This window comes from Peromyscus leucopus, chromosome 6 (genome assembly GCF_004664715.2).
Source record: "Peromyscus leucopus breed LL Stock chromosome 6, UCI_PerLeu_2.1, whole genome shotgun sequence".
Classification (NCBI taxonomy): domain Eukaryota; kingdom Metazoa; phylum Chordata; class Mammalia; order Rodentia; family Cricetidae; genus Peromyscus; species Peromyscus leucopus.
In genome coordinates, this window is record NC_051068.1 from 86,626,332 (window position 1) to 86,641,166 (window position 14,835).

Sequence of the window (14,835 nt, forward strand, 5' to 3'; positions counted from 1 at the left end):
TACTGTGTCACATTTAAAATTGATACTGTTTTCCCTGTTGCATTGCTCCCATGATGTGAGAAAAAATGATCAGGACATACATGTCTCTAGTGGAGAGAGTTTATTTTAGACACTGGATCATAAACTGTTTTTTTTTTCTTTCAATTAGATCAAAATATTATATTACTTGATAATTCTTTGGACACCGAGTTTAACCTTCCTTGCATATATCATTTTCCAGTTATGATATTGTAAATTCAGGGCTTATCTAGAAAGGCCTTCCATCCCTTTTAATAAGTTTAAAATATCTATATGTTTTTAGGAAGTTTAATTTCTTCTGTGTGGTAACCATATGACTAAGGTTTGAGAAATATGTTAATAGTAAAATATATGTTACTCGAGTGGGAATAATTTTGTTGTACATAATTTAATGTTTTTACTGAGGTAAACCAAAATGAATGATCTTCCTATTGAAAATTGAATTAAAAAAGAAAAATATGAAAGCAACTGAATTTGAGGATATTTGAATCTAACTTGTAAATGTTATTATCAGTTAATAATGACTATAATTAAAAGATTTTTTTGTCTGCTTGTCGTTCACTGGATAACATATAAGAACCTGGAGACAGAATAATGAAGACTCTGTATACCCCAATGGTGTTGAAGAAAAACACAAATTAAGAAAAAGTAACTGTACATTGGAAGATTTATTGCATCCAGAGCTTCAATATGATTTCAGTGAAAATATACATTGAAGAGGAGATATTCTAAAGTTCCTCTTGTTTGGGGCAAGAAAATAAATAAATCAAAATATTGCATTAATGAAGGCTACTTCAAATGGGTGGTGATATGAAGGTTAAATGTACATTTGGAGCATTTAATAATAGAAATTGCTTTATAAGATGCTAATCCAGCAAAAATGGAAGGAATTATACAAAATTAGATTGGAAAAAGATAATCAAGGGTATATCATATTATAATGTAAAATATAAATTATTTCAAAATAATATAACATACACAGAATAGATGAAAGCCTCCTTTTTGCTGAGGCAGGAGGTGTTGTATGTAGATCTGAATGTATGTTAAGAAAAGGTGGCGGGCGGTGGTTGCTCATGCCTTTAATCCCAGCACTCGGGAAGCAGAGCCAGGTGGAACTCTGTGAGTTCGAGGCCAGCCTGGGCTACCAAGTGAGTCCCAGGAAAGGCGCAAAGCTACACAGAGAAACCCTATCTTGAAAAACAAAAACAAAAAAAGAAAAGAAAAGAAAAGGTATAAATTTTACTGTTTAAATATATTCCCAGCCAAGACTCTAATTTCTAATATTTATGTCTCCTATGGCAATGTTAAACTCCAATGAAATATTTTCATTCTGTTTATGACATACACAGGACACTCAACTGCTTTTTCCAATTTTTTAAAAATAAATATTCAGTTTAGTAGGGACTGTTGGAGAACATAATAGGGCCAATTGGGTTCAAAAAGCGATGTCAGGGTTTATCCATTTTCACTCCCTTAGGGATGGAAATGGGAATTCACTCTCACAATCTCACTATCTTCTATTGCTGATCTCATGCTGATTATATGTACTGATCAAACTCTAGTAGGAAGCAGACAACTACAGACTCCATTATGCTATCCACAGATACTAGCTGGAGAATGAAGAACAGTTGATCTAGGAGTTAAAAACTATGTTTTCCATATGAAAGTGACATCCATCTAAATCCACTGTAACACTATTTATCTCCAAAGAATCAAAGATCTAATCGTTGAACCCTCCTAGCCGTGTAGGTCTTATACCTAGAAAATATTGAAGTACAAGTTGACCCCAGTTTCAGGGAAAGAAAAGTAACACAGGGATAATTGTCACCCAGCTGTGGTAGCTGTTTAAACAAATCCACATTAGTAATTCCTGTTCAAGACATTGGTGACATATTAATGACTTTTAATGCTAGTTAATGGTCTACAACTGCTTCTGTCATGGCAGCATTATTTATAAAAATATGTAGAAAAAGTTTAAACTTGGTGTAATTTATTACCCAAGCTTTCTTATAATGTTTAATCCTAAAATGAAAGATGTCTAGAGAAAATCTATGCTTGCTTGCATGTCTGGGGTCTCCTTAGTGCTTACCTGGTTTGTTTTCAATGTATTTTACCACAGAAATTGTCCATGTTAAAGTTTCAGTTGCATCTACTTTGTGTATTGGGTGAGGACTTTCAGGAAGGCACTCAAGTAAGTCATAAAATATTTGCTTTTATACAGTAACTAACTGTTTGCACTAAGTATGTAAATCAGACAATTAATGAACTAATGAATGAAAACCAAGTATCAGGTATTCTATAGAAGTACAGGGGGAGCATTCAGTGAGTTCCTAGGAGAATTTGTAAGAATATGCACTTAGGTAATTAAGAAGCATGCTGTTTGTTTCTTTCCATAATCCTTATATACATCACAGATTAAAACTGATGTTTTGGTATTGAAATTCAGAAAAGTTTTAATAGATATATTTAGAAAGATATATAGTACATTTTCAATGTACTGCATGCCAAATGAAATTACTTCAAGACACATAAGAGTAACTAGTTACCTGTTTTTGTTAGTGTTGAAGGAAATATTGTAAAAAAAAAAAATAAACTCATGCTCAAACATTTTGACTAAACCATATATTAGGTTAATACTTTGTTTATCTAAAAGAACTTACCTGAGTTCAGTCCACTATTCTCATGCTATATTCTAACAATTACTTTTATAACTCTCTTCAGAACTCATTACATGCCAAATTATGAACTACATCTTTCAGATGAAAAAGGAAAGGCATAATATATTTAGAAATAAAGAATAAAAGATTATAAAATTGATTTCCACACCACAGAATCTTTGTTTTAATTTACGTGCTTTCATAAATTTAAAGTGTCTTAGTGTGTTAACTCATGTACATAACATAGTTTAACCATGAATTTGGGGTTGGACACAGCCTAAATGTCTCTGCCTTTCTCTACATGGATTTCCTGAGTTCTTAAACTCTTGTGAATTTAAATTCTTTTTTTTTCACTTTATAGTTTTGAATCTTCTTATCAATAGAGAAGATATTTAAAAATATCTTTTTATGGCAACATTTTTATAATGGATCTAGGCTGATCATAATTATTAAGATTTTTATTTTTTTCACATTCCTCTTCTAAAAGAAACTAGTTGTATCCCAAAGTCTTTTAATAAAGTTCCTTTATTCAGAGCTGATGAAAGGGGTTATGAAAAGTTCCCTTAATCTCTTTACAAAGTAAAGATTAAATGTGGTACTAGAAAGTAGAATGAGTACCTGTAAAAAATGATCTGACAAATACTTGCCAGAGAAAACCCAGGGATATGTAGTCACATAGGGCTCAGTAGATAAGCATAAATCAAAATGAGTAGTATAAGAAATGACAATTTACATTTCATTGATGGACTCAAGGGGGGTTACTTTTTGCTTTCATTGATGGTTTTTAACATACATTGTTCTTCTATAGCTAGACATTTAGAACTATCCACCAAAGAAAATAAAATTGTGCTTCTAAACTGGCTTGGAACTGACAGTAAATGGATCACATAATATAAAAGCTTTGTACAATAAATAGAAAACAATGCCAAAGACACTTTTTTCTGGACAGTGTTGCCCAAAGATAGTAAGCATTCTTTACCTATTCCTTGGTACTGTGCCACCCAAATTCACCAGAACCTTTCAAGGAAGATTCGTTGCTTTTTCATGCGTCAGTGACAGAGTACTAGAGAATCTTCACTGAACATAGTGAACAAAGGTCACACTGTTATGAGGAATATAGTTTCTCTCTATAGTTTACATGAAAGTCAATGGAGATGAAAAACTTTCATTAGGGATTTGAGGAGTAAGTCATCTTTAAAGAAATGAAGTTAAAAATGAAAAGTAGGCCGGGTGGTAGTGGCGCACGCCTTTAATCCCAGCAATTGCGATGCAGAGCCAGGCAGATCTCTGTGAGTTCGAGGCCAGTCTGGGCGACAGAGTTACTTCCAGGAAAGACATAAAATTACACAGAGAAACCATGTCTCGAAAAAACAAACAAAAAAAGAAAGAAAGAAAAAAGAAAAGTATATCATAAAAATTAAAGAAGCTCGGGTGCGACGCAATAACTCGGACAGAGCAGGCGATCTCTGTAGTTCGAGACTCTACAAGTGAGTTCAGAAAGGCAAAGCTACACAGAGAAACGTCATCAAAAAAAAAAAAAAAAAAAAAAAAAAAATTTTCAAAGAAGGGAATTTTCGCTTCTTGTTAGAACTGTTGATCAGAAGGGTTTGGCTTAATGGGGTCATCAGCATTAAATCTTGGGAAATGAGATTAGTAGATTTTTAGGTGGAGACAACATGCACATATTAAAATTAGCTTTAAAATAATACGAACATTCGATTTTAGTGGATATTTTAAAAAGAATCATAGCTATTAAATAAGACATATAACCTGATCAAAGAAATTAGTCAGGGTTTTGACATGTTTGCCACACATGCTGCTAGAAATGTCTGGTTGAATGACAGTTACAGAGTCTAGAAACTAGAACATTGGTTAGTGGCAATAAATAAGAATTCCTAATACAACAGCTTTTATTTCAATTAATTTGCAAAAAAATAATGTTTTGGCTAGAATATGAAAAGGAATAAGTTATTTTACCAAGATATTCACTCAACATAGACTGGATATTGCATTAATTTGGTGAAATAGCTTTTAAAAATGTCTGTTAGTAAATATGTGCATTTGATCACATAGACACCCTACTCTTTTGTTCCGATATACAACTACTTCTGGACCACCATTTCCCTCTCCCAACTCTTCCTTCATGTGAAATAAAAGGCCTCCTTAACTGGAGAATCTTCCCTAGGTAGCCCTTCTGTAGAAACCTGAATTTTCCTCCCTCAAGAGTCATGAACGTCCAGCAACTATTCTAGTTAGAGATGGGCACTCCTGAGACCTTTCTCTTTCCGCGCTGGAGTAAGGAATCGGTATGCAAGGGGAACATTGGGAAAAGATTGTGAGACACTGGGAGAAATGGGGAGAAAACAGAAAGAATCAAATCATGTCTAGAAGTCAGAGGTTCTGTAAGGTCCAAGATTCGGAGAAGATTGTCCATCCACTTGGGGCAGCATTTTCGTTTCACTTATCCACTATGACCTTCTTTCTCTACCTGTCAAATTTGATGACTTATTTTTGTGGCCCTGACAGCTCTTTGCTGCCCTCTTCTACTTTGTGTTTGCCATGACGCCTGAATATCAGGATTAATTTTGAATTAGGGTTAACTTTAAAAGAATCAAAGGTTGGGGAGCCTACAAGGGACTGAACTAGGTTCTTTGCATGATGAGACAGTTGTGTAGCTTGATCTGCTTGGGAGGCCCCCTGGTGGTAGGATCAGAATCCATCTCTGGTGCACGAGCAGGCTTTGTGAAGCCCACTACCTATGATGGAACATCTTGTACAGCCTTGAGGCAAGGGGAAGGGCTTGGACTTGACTCTACTAAATGTGTCTCCATATCGGAGGCCTTGCCTTCTTGTGGGAGGGAGTGAGGGATGGGTTGGGAAGGGAGGCTGGGGGGGGGGAGGAGGAAAGAGGGAGGTCTTTGATTGGTGTATAAAATGAATGAAAAAATTTCTTAAGAAAAAAAGGGGGGGGGCATTGGTGGCCCACGCCTTTAATCCCAGCACTCGGGAGGCAGAGCCAGGCGGATGTCTGTGAATTAGAGGCCAGCCTGGGCAACCAAGTGAGCTCCAGGAAAGGCGCAAAGCTACACAGAGAAACCCTGTCTCGAAAAACACCAAAAAAAAAAAAAAAAAAAAAAAAAAAAAGAAAAGAAAAGAAAAAAAGGGGGGGGAAGCTTCAAATGCTCATAACAGATGCTTATCTTATCAGTATAGACCTGATTTCCGTGCTACATCCATCCAATATGTGTAGTCCTGAGTGTATGTTTCTATGAACAATGGTAATACTAATATCTTTTTGTCTATTTCTGTCCATTTGGAATTAGTAAGGATTGTTTCCCTACAAGGTCTAAATCTATACCTTGTCCCACCTACTTCCTGCCTGGCAACCTACTTCCTGACTGGTCACTGGCAAGAATTATGTTCCTTCTCAGGTCTTTGATGTGGTTAAAAACTAGATGTAATTTCCTCAGTTATGATAAAAGATAAGTTAGATATAAAACCTTAAAATCACAAATATAAGATAGGACATCTTCTTTAATATTGTAACTGTAATTCTTGCTTGATAATTGTTTTGTTATATGTAATTTTACCATGTTAAAGTTAAAACCTTACTTTTTAAAAAAAGAAAAAAGGGGAAATGCTGTGGATATCATTCTATATAAATAAAACACTGATGGCCAGTGACCAGGCAGGAAGTAGGTTGCCAGGCAGGAAGTAGGTGGGACAAGGAGAGAGGAGAATTCTGGGAAGCGGAAGGCTGAGGGAGAGACACTGCACCCACTGCCAGGACAAGCAGCATGTAGAGACTCTGGTAAGCCACCAGCCACGTGGCAAGGTATAGATTTATAAAAATGGGTTAATTTAAGATAAAGAACAGTTAGCAGGAAGCCTGCCACGGCCATACAGTTTATAAGTGATATAAGCATCTGAGTGATTATTTTATAAGTGGATTGTGGGACTGCGGGGCCTGGGGAACATGGAGAGAAGCCCTCCAGCAACAGGCAGACATCAAGGCAGAAGTACATACAACAAAATGAAGAGCAATACAGCATCACCAGAACCTAGCCCACCTCCAGCATCTAGACCTGAACATCAAAAATTGGAAGAAGCAGAAGAAAGTAGCCTTATGAGTAACATTATGAAGAAGGTAGAGGCTTGTGTAGAGCTAAAGACAAGAAAATTGGAAGAACGCTGTAAACAATTAGAGGAAAGGGCAAACAAATTAGAAGAAAACAATAAAGTCCTGGAAGAAAACAATAAAGTCCTGGAAGAAAACAATAAAGTCCTGGAAGAAAACAATAAAGTACAGAAAGAAAACAATAAAGTACTGGAAGAAAACAATAAAGTACTGGAAGAAAACAATAAAGTACTAAAAGAAAATCACGAAAAAGCAATGAAACAAGTAAAGGAAACAGTCCAAGACCTGAAAAGGGAAATTGAAAAAATAAAGAAGGCACAAACAGAGGGAATGCTGGAAATAGAAAACCTGAGGAAAAGATCGGGAACTTCAGATGCAAGTATAACCAACAGAATGCAAGAGATGGAAGAGAGGATCTCTGGCATTGAAGATACAGTAGAAGAAATAGTTTCATCAGTCGAAGGAAACACTAAAGCCAACAAAGTCATGAACCAAAATGTCCAAGAAATTTGGGACACCATGCAAAGATCAAATCTACGAATTATAGGGATAGAGGAAGGTGAAGAATACCAACTCAAAGGCACAGAAAATATATTCAATAAAATTATAGAAGAAAGCTTTCCCAACTTAAAGAAGGAAATGCCTATGAAGATACAAGAAGCCTATAGAACACCAAACAGACCAGACCCCCCAAAAAAGTCCACTCGACACATAATAATTAAACAACTAAATGTACAGAATAAAGAAAGAATATTAAGAGCAGCAAAGGAAAAAGGCCAAGTGACCTATAAAGGTAAACCCATCAGAATAACACCCAATTTCTCAATGGAGACTTTGAAAGCCAGAAGGACCTGGACAGATGTAATGCAGACACTAAGAGACCATGGATGTCAGCCCAGACTAATATACCCAGCAAAACTTTCAGTCATCATAGACGGAAGGAACAAGACATTCGAAGACAAAGCCAGATTTAAACAATACCTATCCACAAACCCAGCCCTACAGAAAGCACTAGAAGGAAAATTCCAACTGAGGGAAGTCAGATACACACTCGAAAACACAGGCAATAGATAAAGCCACAACAGTAAACCCCAAAGAAGAGAAGTACACACACACTACCACCAAAAATAACAGAGATGAACAATCACTGGTCATTAATATCCCTTAATATCAACGGACTTAATTCACCTATAAAAAGACATAGACTTACAGAATGGATACGAAAACAGGACCCATCTTTCTGCTGCATAAAAGAAACACATCTCAAATTCAAAGACAGACACTACCTAAGAATAAAAGGCTGGGAAAAGACTTTCCAATCAAATGGTCTTAAGAAACAAGCGGGTGTAGCCATCTTGATATCCAACAAAATAGACTTCAAACTAAAATCAATCAAAAGAGATCAAGAAGGGCATTATATCCTCATCACAGCAATGATCCACCAAGATGAAGTTTCAATTCTGAACATTTATGCCCGAAACACAAGGGCACCCACATATGTAAAAGAAACATTACTAAAGCTTAAACCACATATAAAACCCCACACATTAATAGTGGGAGATCTCAACACCCCACTTTCACCACTGGACAGATCTTCCAAATCGAAACTTAACAGAGAAATAAAGGACTTAACTGATGTCATGACCCAATTGGACCTAATAGATATCTACAGAACATTCCATCCTAACAAGAAAGAATATACCCTCTTCTCAGCACTCCATGGAACTTTCTCTAAAATCAACCACATACTTGGACACAAAGCAAATCTCAACAGATACAAAAGAATTGGAATAATCTCCTGTGTTCTATCAGACCACCATGGTTTAAAGTTAGATTTCAACAACAACAAAAACTACAGAAAACTACAATCTCATGGAAACTTAATAATGCTCAACTGAATCACCAATGGGTTAAGGAAGAAATAAAGAAAGAAAGTAAAGATTTCCTAGAGATCAATGAAAATGAAGACACCACATACCCAAACTTATGGGACACTATGAAAGCAGTACTAAGAGGGAAAATCATAGCACTAAATGCCCACATAAAAAAGTTGGAGAAATCCCAAACTAGTGACTTAACAGCACACCTGAAAGCTCTAGAACAAGAAGAAGCAAAGTCTCTCAGGAAGAATAGACGCCAGGAAATTATCAAAGTGAGAGGTGAAATTAATAAATTAGAAACTAAGAGAATAATACAAAAAATTAATGAAACAAAGAGTTGGTTTTTTGAGAAAATCAACAAGATAGACAAGCCCTTATCCAAACTAACCAAAAGACAGAGAGAGAGAATCCAAATCAACAAAATCAGAAATGAAAAGGGGGACATAACAACAGACATTGAGGAAATCCAGAGAATTATAAGGTCATATTTCAAAAACCTCTACTCCACAAAACTGGAAAACCTAAAAGAAATGGACATTTTTCTGGATAGGTACCACATACCTAAGTTAAATCAAGACAAGATAAACTATTTAAATAGTCCAATAGCCCCTAAGGAAATAGAAACAGTCATTAAAAGTCTCCAAACCAAAAAAAGCCCAGGACCAGATGGATTCAGCACAGAATTCTACCAGATCTTCAAAGAAGAGTTAATACCAATACTCTCTAAACTGTTCCACATAATAGAAACAGAAGGAACATTACCAAACTCCTTCTATGAGGCTACAATTACCCTGATTCCTAAACCAAACAAGCATGCAACGAAGAAAGAGAACTACAGACCGATCTGCCTCATGAACATTGATGCAAAAATACTCAATAAAATACTGGCAAACAGACTCCAAGAACACATCAGAACAATTATCCACCATGATCAAGTAAGCTTCATCCCAGGGATGCAAGGGTGGTTCAACATACAAAAATCCATCAATGTAATACACCATATAAACAAACTCAAAGAAAAAAAACACATGATCATCTCACTAGATGCAGAAAAGGCATTTGACAAAATCCAACACCCCTTCATGATAAAAGTCTTGGAGCGATCAGGAATACAGGGAACATACCTAAACATAATAAAGGCAATTTACAGCAAGTACAGCAAGCCAACAGCCAACATCAAATGAAATGAGGAGAAACTCAAAGCAATTCCACTAAAATCAGGAACGAGGCAAGGCTGTCCACTATCCCCATACTTATTCAATATAGTACTTGAAGTTCTAGCCAGAGCAATAAGACAACATAAGGAGATTAAGGGGATACAAATTGGAAAGGAAGAAGTCAAGCTTTCCCTATTTGCAGATGATATGATAGTATACTTGAGTGACCCCAAAGATTCCACCCAGGAATTGATAAATCTTATAAATACCTTCAGCAACATAGCAGGATACAAGATCAACTCAAAAAAATCAGTAGCCCTCCTATATACAATGGATAAAGAAGCTGAGAAGGCAATTTGAAATACATCACCCTTAACCATAGCCACAAATGACATAAAATAGCTTGGGGTAACACCAACCAAGCAAGTGAAGGACCTATATGACAAGAACATTAAGTCCCTAAAAAAAGAAATTGAAGAAGATGTCAGAAAATGGAAAGATCTCCCATGCTCATGGATAGGCAGGGTTAACATAGTAAAAATGGCAATCTTACCAAAAGCAATCTACAGATTCAATGCAATCCCCATCAAAATACCAACACAATTCTTCACAGACGTGGAAAGAATAATACTCAACTTCATATGGAAAAAAAAAAAAAAAAAACCCAGGATAGCCAAAAGAATCCTGTACAATAAAACAACCTCTGGAGGCATCACAATCCCGAACTTCAAGCTCTACTATAGAGCTACAGTAATAAAAACAGCTTGGTATTGGCATAAAAAGTGACATGTGGACCAATGGAATTGAATTGAAGACCCTGACATTAACCCACACACCTATGAACATATAATTTTTGACAAAGAAGCCAAAAGTGTACAATGGAAAAAAGAAAGCATCTTCAACAAATGGTGCTGGCATAACTGGATATCAACATGTAGAAGGCTGCAAATAGATCCATATCTGTCACCGTGCACAAAACTTAAGTCCAAGTGGATCAAGGACCTCAACATAAATCCAGCTACTCTGAAACTGTTAGAAGAGAAAGTAGGAAGTAGTCTTGAACACATTGGCATAGGAGATCACTTCCTAAATATAACACCAGTAGCACAGACACTGAGACAAACAAATAAATCAATGGGACCTCTTGAAACTGAGAAGCTTTTGTAGAGCAAAGGATACGGTCAACAAGGCAAAGCGACAGCCTAAAGAATGGGAAAAGATCTTCACCAACCCCACAGGTGACAGAGGACTGATATCCAGAATATATAAGGAACTCAAGAAATAAGACATCAAAACGACCAACAGTCCAATTGAGAAATGGGCTTTAGAACTAAACAGAGAATTCTCAACAGAGGAAACTCAAATGGCTGAAAGACATTTAAGGAATTGCTCAACATCCCTAATCATCACGGAAATGCAAATCAAAATAACTCTGAGATACCACCTTACACCTGTCAGAATGGTTAAGATCAAAAACATTGAAGACACTTTATGCTGGAGAGGATGTGGAACTAGGGGAACTCTCCTCCACTGCTGGTGGGAAGGCAAGCTTGTACAACCACTTTGGAAATCAATATGGTGCTTTCTTAGAAAATTGGGAATCAGTCTCCCCCAAGATCTAGCTATACCACTCCTGGGCATATACCCAAGAAATGCTCAATCATACCACAAGAGCACTTGCTCAGCTATGTTCATTTCAGCATTGTTTGTAATCGCCAAAACCTGGAAATAACCCAGATGCCCTTCAACTAAAGAATGGATAAATAAATTGTGGCACATATACACAATGGAATACTACTCAGCAGAGAAAAACAATGACATCATGAGGTTTGCAGACAAATGGATGGATCTAGAAAAAATCATCATGAGTGAGGTAACCCAGACTCAGAAAGACACATATGGTATGTACTCACTCATAGGAAGATGCTAGATGTGGAACAAGGATGCCTGGACTGCTACTCACATCACCAGTGAGGCTACCTGGAAAACGGGACCCCTAAAAAGACACGGAGAAATGGATGAGATCTACATGAACAACCTGGTCATGAGTGGGAACAATGAAGAGCGACGGTCGAGGGAAAGAGAGTGGGAGATCCTAGCTGGATCAAGAAAAGAGAGGGAGAACAAGGAATAGGAGACCATGGTAAATGAAGACCACATGAGAAAAGGAAGAAACAAAGAGCTAAAGAGGCCCACGGAGATCCACAGAGATACCCCCACAAAAGACTGCTGTCAATGGTCGAGAGACAGCCGGGACTGACCTACTCTGGTGATGGGATGGCCAAACACCCTAATAGCTGTGCCATAAACCCCATCCAAGGACTGAGTAATCTGGATGCAGACATCCATGGCTAGGCCCCGGGTGGAGCGCTGGGAGTCTAATTAGTGAGAAAGAGGAGGGTTTATATGAGCGAGAAATGTTGAGACCAAGGTTGGATAAAGCGCTTGGACAAATAACCAAATGAATGGAAACACATGAACTATGAACCAAATCCTGAGGGACCCCCAACTGGATCAGGCCCTCTGAATAGGTGAGACAGTTGATTAGCTTGATCTGTTTGGGAGGCATCTAGGCAGTGGTACCAGGTCTTGGGCTTGTTGCATGAGTTAGCTATTTGAAACCTGGGACTTATGCAGAGACGCTTGACTCAGTCTGGGAGGAGGGGACTGGACCTGCCTGGACTGAGTCTATCAGTTTTATCCCAGTCCTCGGGGGAGACCTTGATCTGGAGGAGGTTGGAATGGGGGGTGTGCTGTGGGGAAGGGGAGGGGAGCTGGAAGGGAGAGAACAAGGGAATCTGTGGCTATTATGTAGAACCAAATAGTATTGTAAAATAAATAATAATAATAATAATAGAAAAAGAAAAGCAGATACCCATGTAGTGCATAGACATAGATGTAGACAAAATATCTATACAAATGAAAAAAAATTAAATGTTTTAAATTTAGCACAGATATAACTTTCTCTGAGACATTTCCCCTAACTTATAAGAACTAAGTTCTTCTGAATTTCTTAGAACAGAATTTAATCTTCGTTACACTGTATTCTATTTATATAACATATGGAAAGTACAATTTTTGTTAAACCCCCAGTCGTCTTATTTGTATGATCAGGATAAAAGTACATATCTTATAGGTTTTTCATTAAGTTAATATTTAAAGTTACTAATAAAGTATTTTCTTCCAATAAAAATAAAATAAAATAAAATAAATTCCATGGATTGGCTGGCCAGGCAGGGAGGACTTACTACAGAAAGCTTTCACAGGAGTTGTAAGACATGAACTAAGCCAGGAGTTGATTTATATATTTTTTATTTAAAATTATTTACTCATTTCCTGTGGTGTGGTACATTAGACTCGAGATATCAATAACAAAATGTCTACTATCTAATCTGGAATCTGACCTAAAAGAGCCTCAGATTTTCAATGTGTTTTTCCCTCCCCAGATCATCTCTAAGCAGCTGCTAACATCAGTTCCTTCATATCCACTCAGTTTTCAACCCTACCTTTCTACTGCTGACCGTTATTAACTAGCATTTTCTTAGCAGTCTTCAAATCTGAGTAAATGATTTTTTTTTCCTTGAATTTTCATTTCAAAACAATGTGACTTGTTCTTTTTACATTTATTATAATGTTAATTTTTAAACCATTTCTGACAATTAACTACTCTCAACTTGGCTTTTTTAGATCTAATTTTGTTTACATGCTACCTTGCTTTCTTACCACCAAACTTTATTTATTATTGTTTGTTTGTTATTTTGAGACAGGGTTTCTCTGTGTAGCTTTGTAGTCTATCCAGGGACTCACTCTGTAGACCAGGCTGGCCTTGAACTCACAGAGATCCATTTGGCTCTGCCTCATGAGTGCTGGGATTAAAGGCGTGTGCCACCTCCACCAGGCCAAACATTACTATTCTTGCATTCTTTTACACTCTAGATTAAAATGACTGATTTCTGTAATAGTATCTGCATAAATAGACATAATTATTTTCTGTAAGTGAAATTCACATAATATATAATAACAATAACGTAATAAGGTATGTAATAACATAATGATATAATAAATTTTATTAATAACATAATGATACATATAACATAGTAATAGCTAGTTATCTTAATTATTTTCTTAATCTATCGATTTTGAAGAAGCAATGTGTCTTAGAACGGGATATTTTGTCTTTGATTTACTTATTTTTATTATGAATGTTTTGCCTTCATGATGCAAAGTCTAACAGGTGTGCAGTGCCTGTCGAGGTCACAAGAGGATTATCAGATCCTCTAGAATTGGAGTTATAAACAATTGTGATCTGACATGTGGGCACTGAGGACCAAACCTGTGTCCTTCCCTACAGCAGTAAGGACTTTTAATCAAACTCTGAACACTCAATCCATCACTACAGGAGAAGATTTTGCAAGGGTAATGGGGACTTTATAGAAACCACAGATTCCATACATTTCCACAAGCAGAATATAGAAGAATAGTAGGGACTTGTATTGTTTCTGTTTTAGGGATGAAGATGGAACACAGAGGACTTTCTCACTAGTAGTGAGAACTCTGAGCTCTATCTCAGGACTGGGAACTGACTGAGCAGATATCCTATATATTGTTGAATCCTATATTTAGTTGATATTATATATACATATATATAATCATTATAAAATATAATATCTATACTATTAATCAAATATATAATCAATGTAAAAGAGGACATTATTTCAAAAAAGAGCAAGAGGATACATGGTAGGAATGAGATGGAGAAAATTGTAGGTGGAAAATTGTGTAATTGCTTTTAGCCAAAAACATTTTACAATGTTGAAAAGAAAAAGTATTTGATATTTTCAGTCTATCTCTTTCATTCATGGAAATTCTTCTGTCCTAACTAATGATGCCATTATTATCTAGTGTGTCTGTGTCATACAGCATGTGAATGGATATGTAATGGTCACAGCTCATGATACTGTGACTTTCTCACAAAGTATGACACA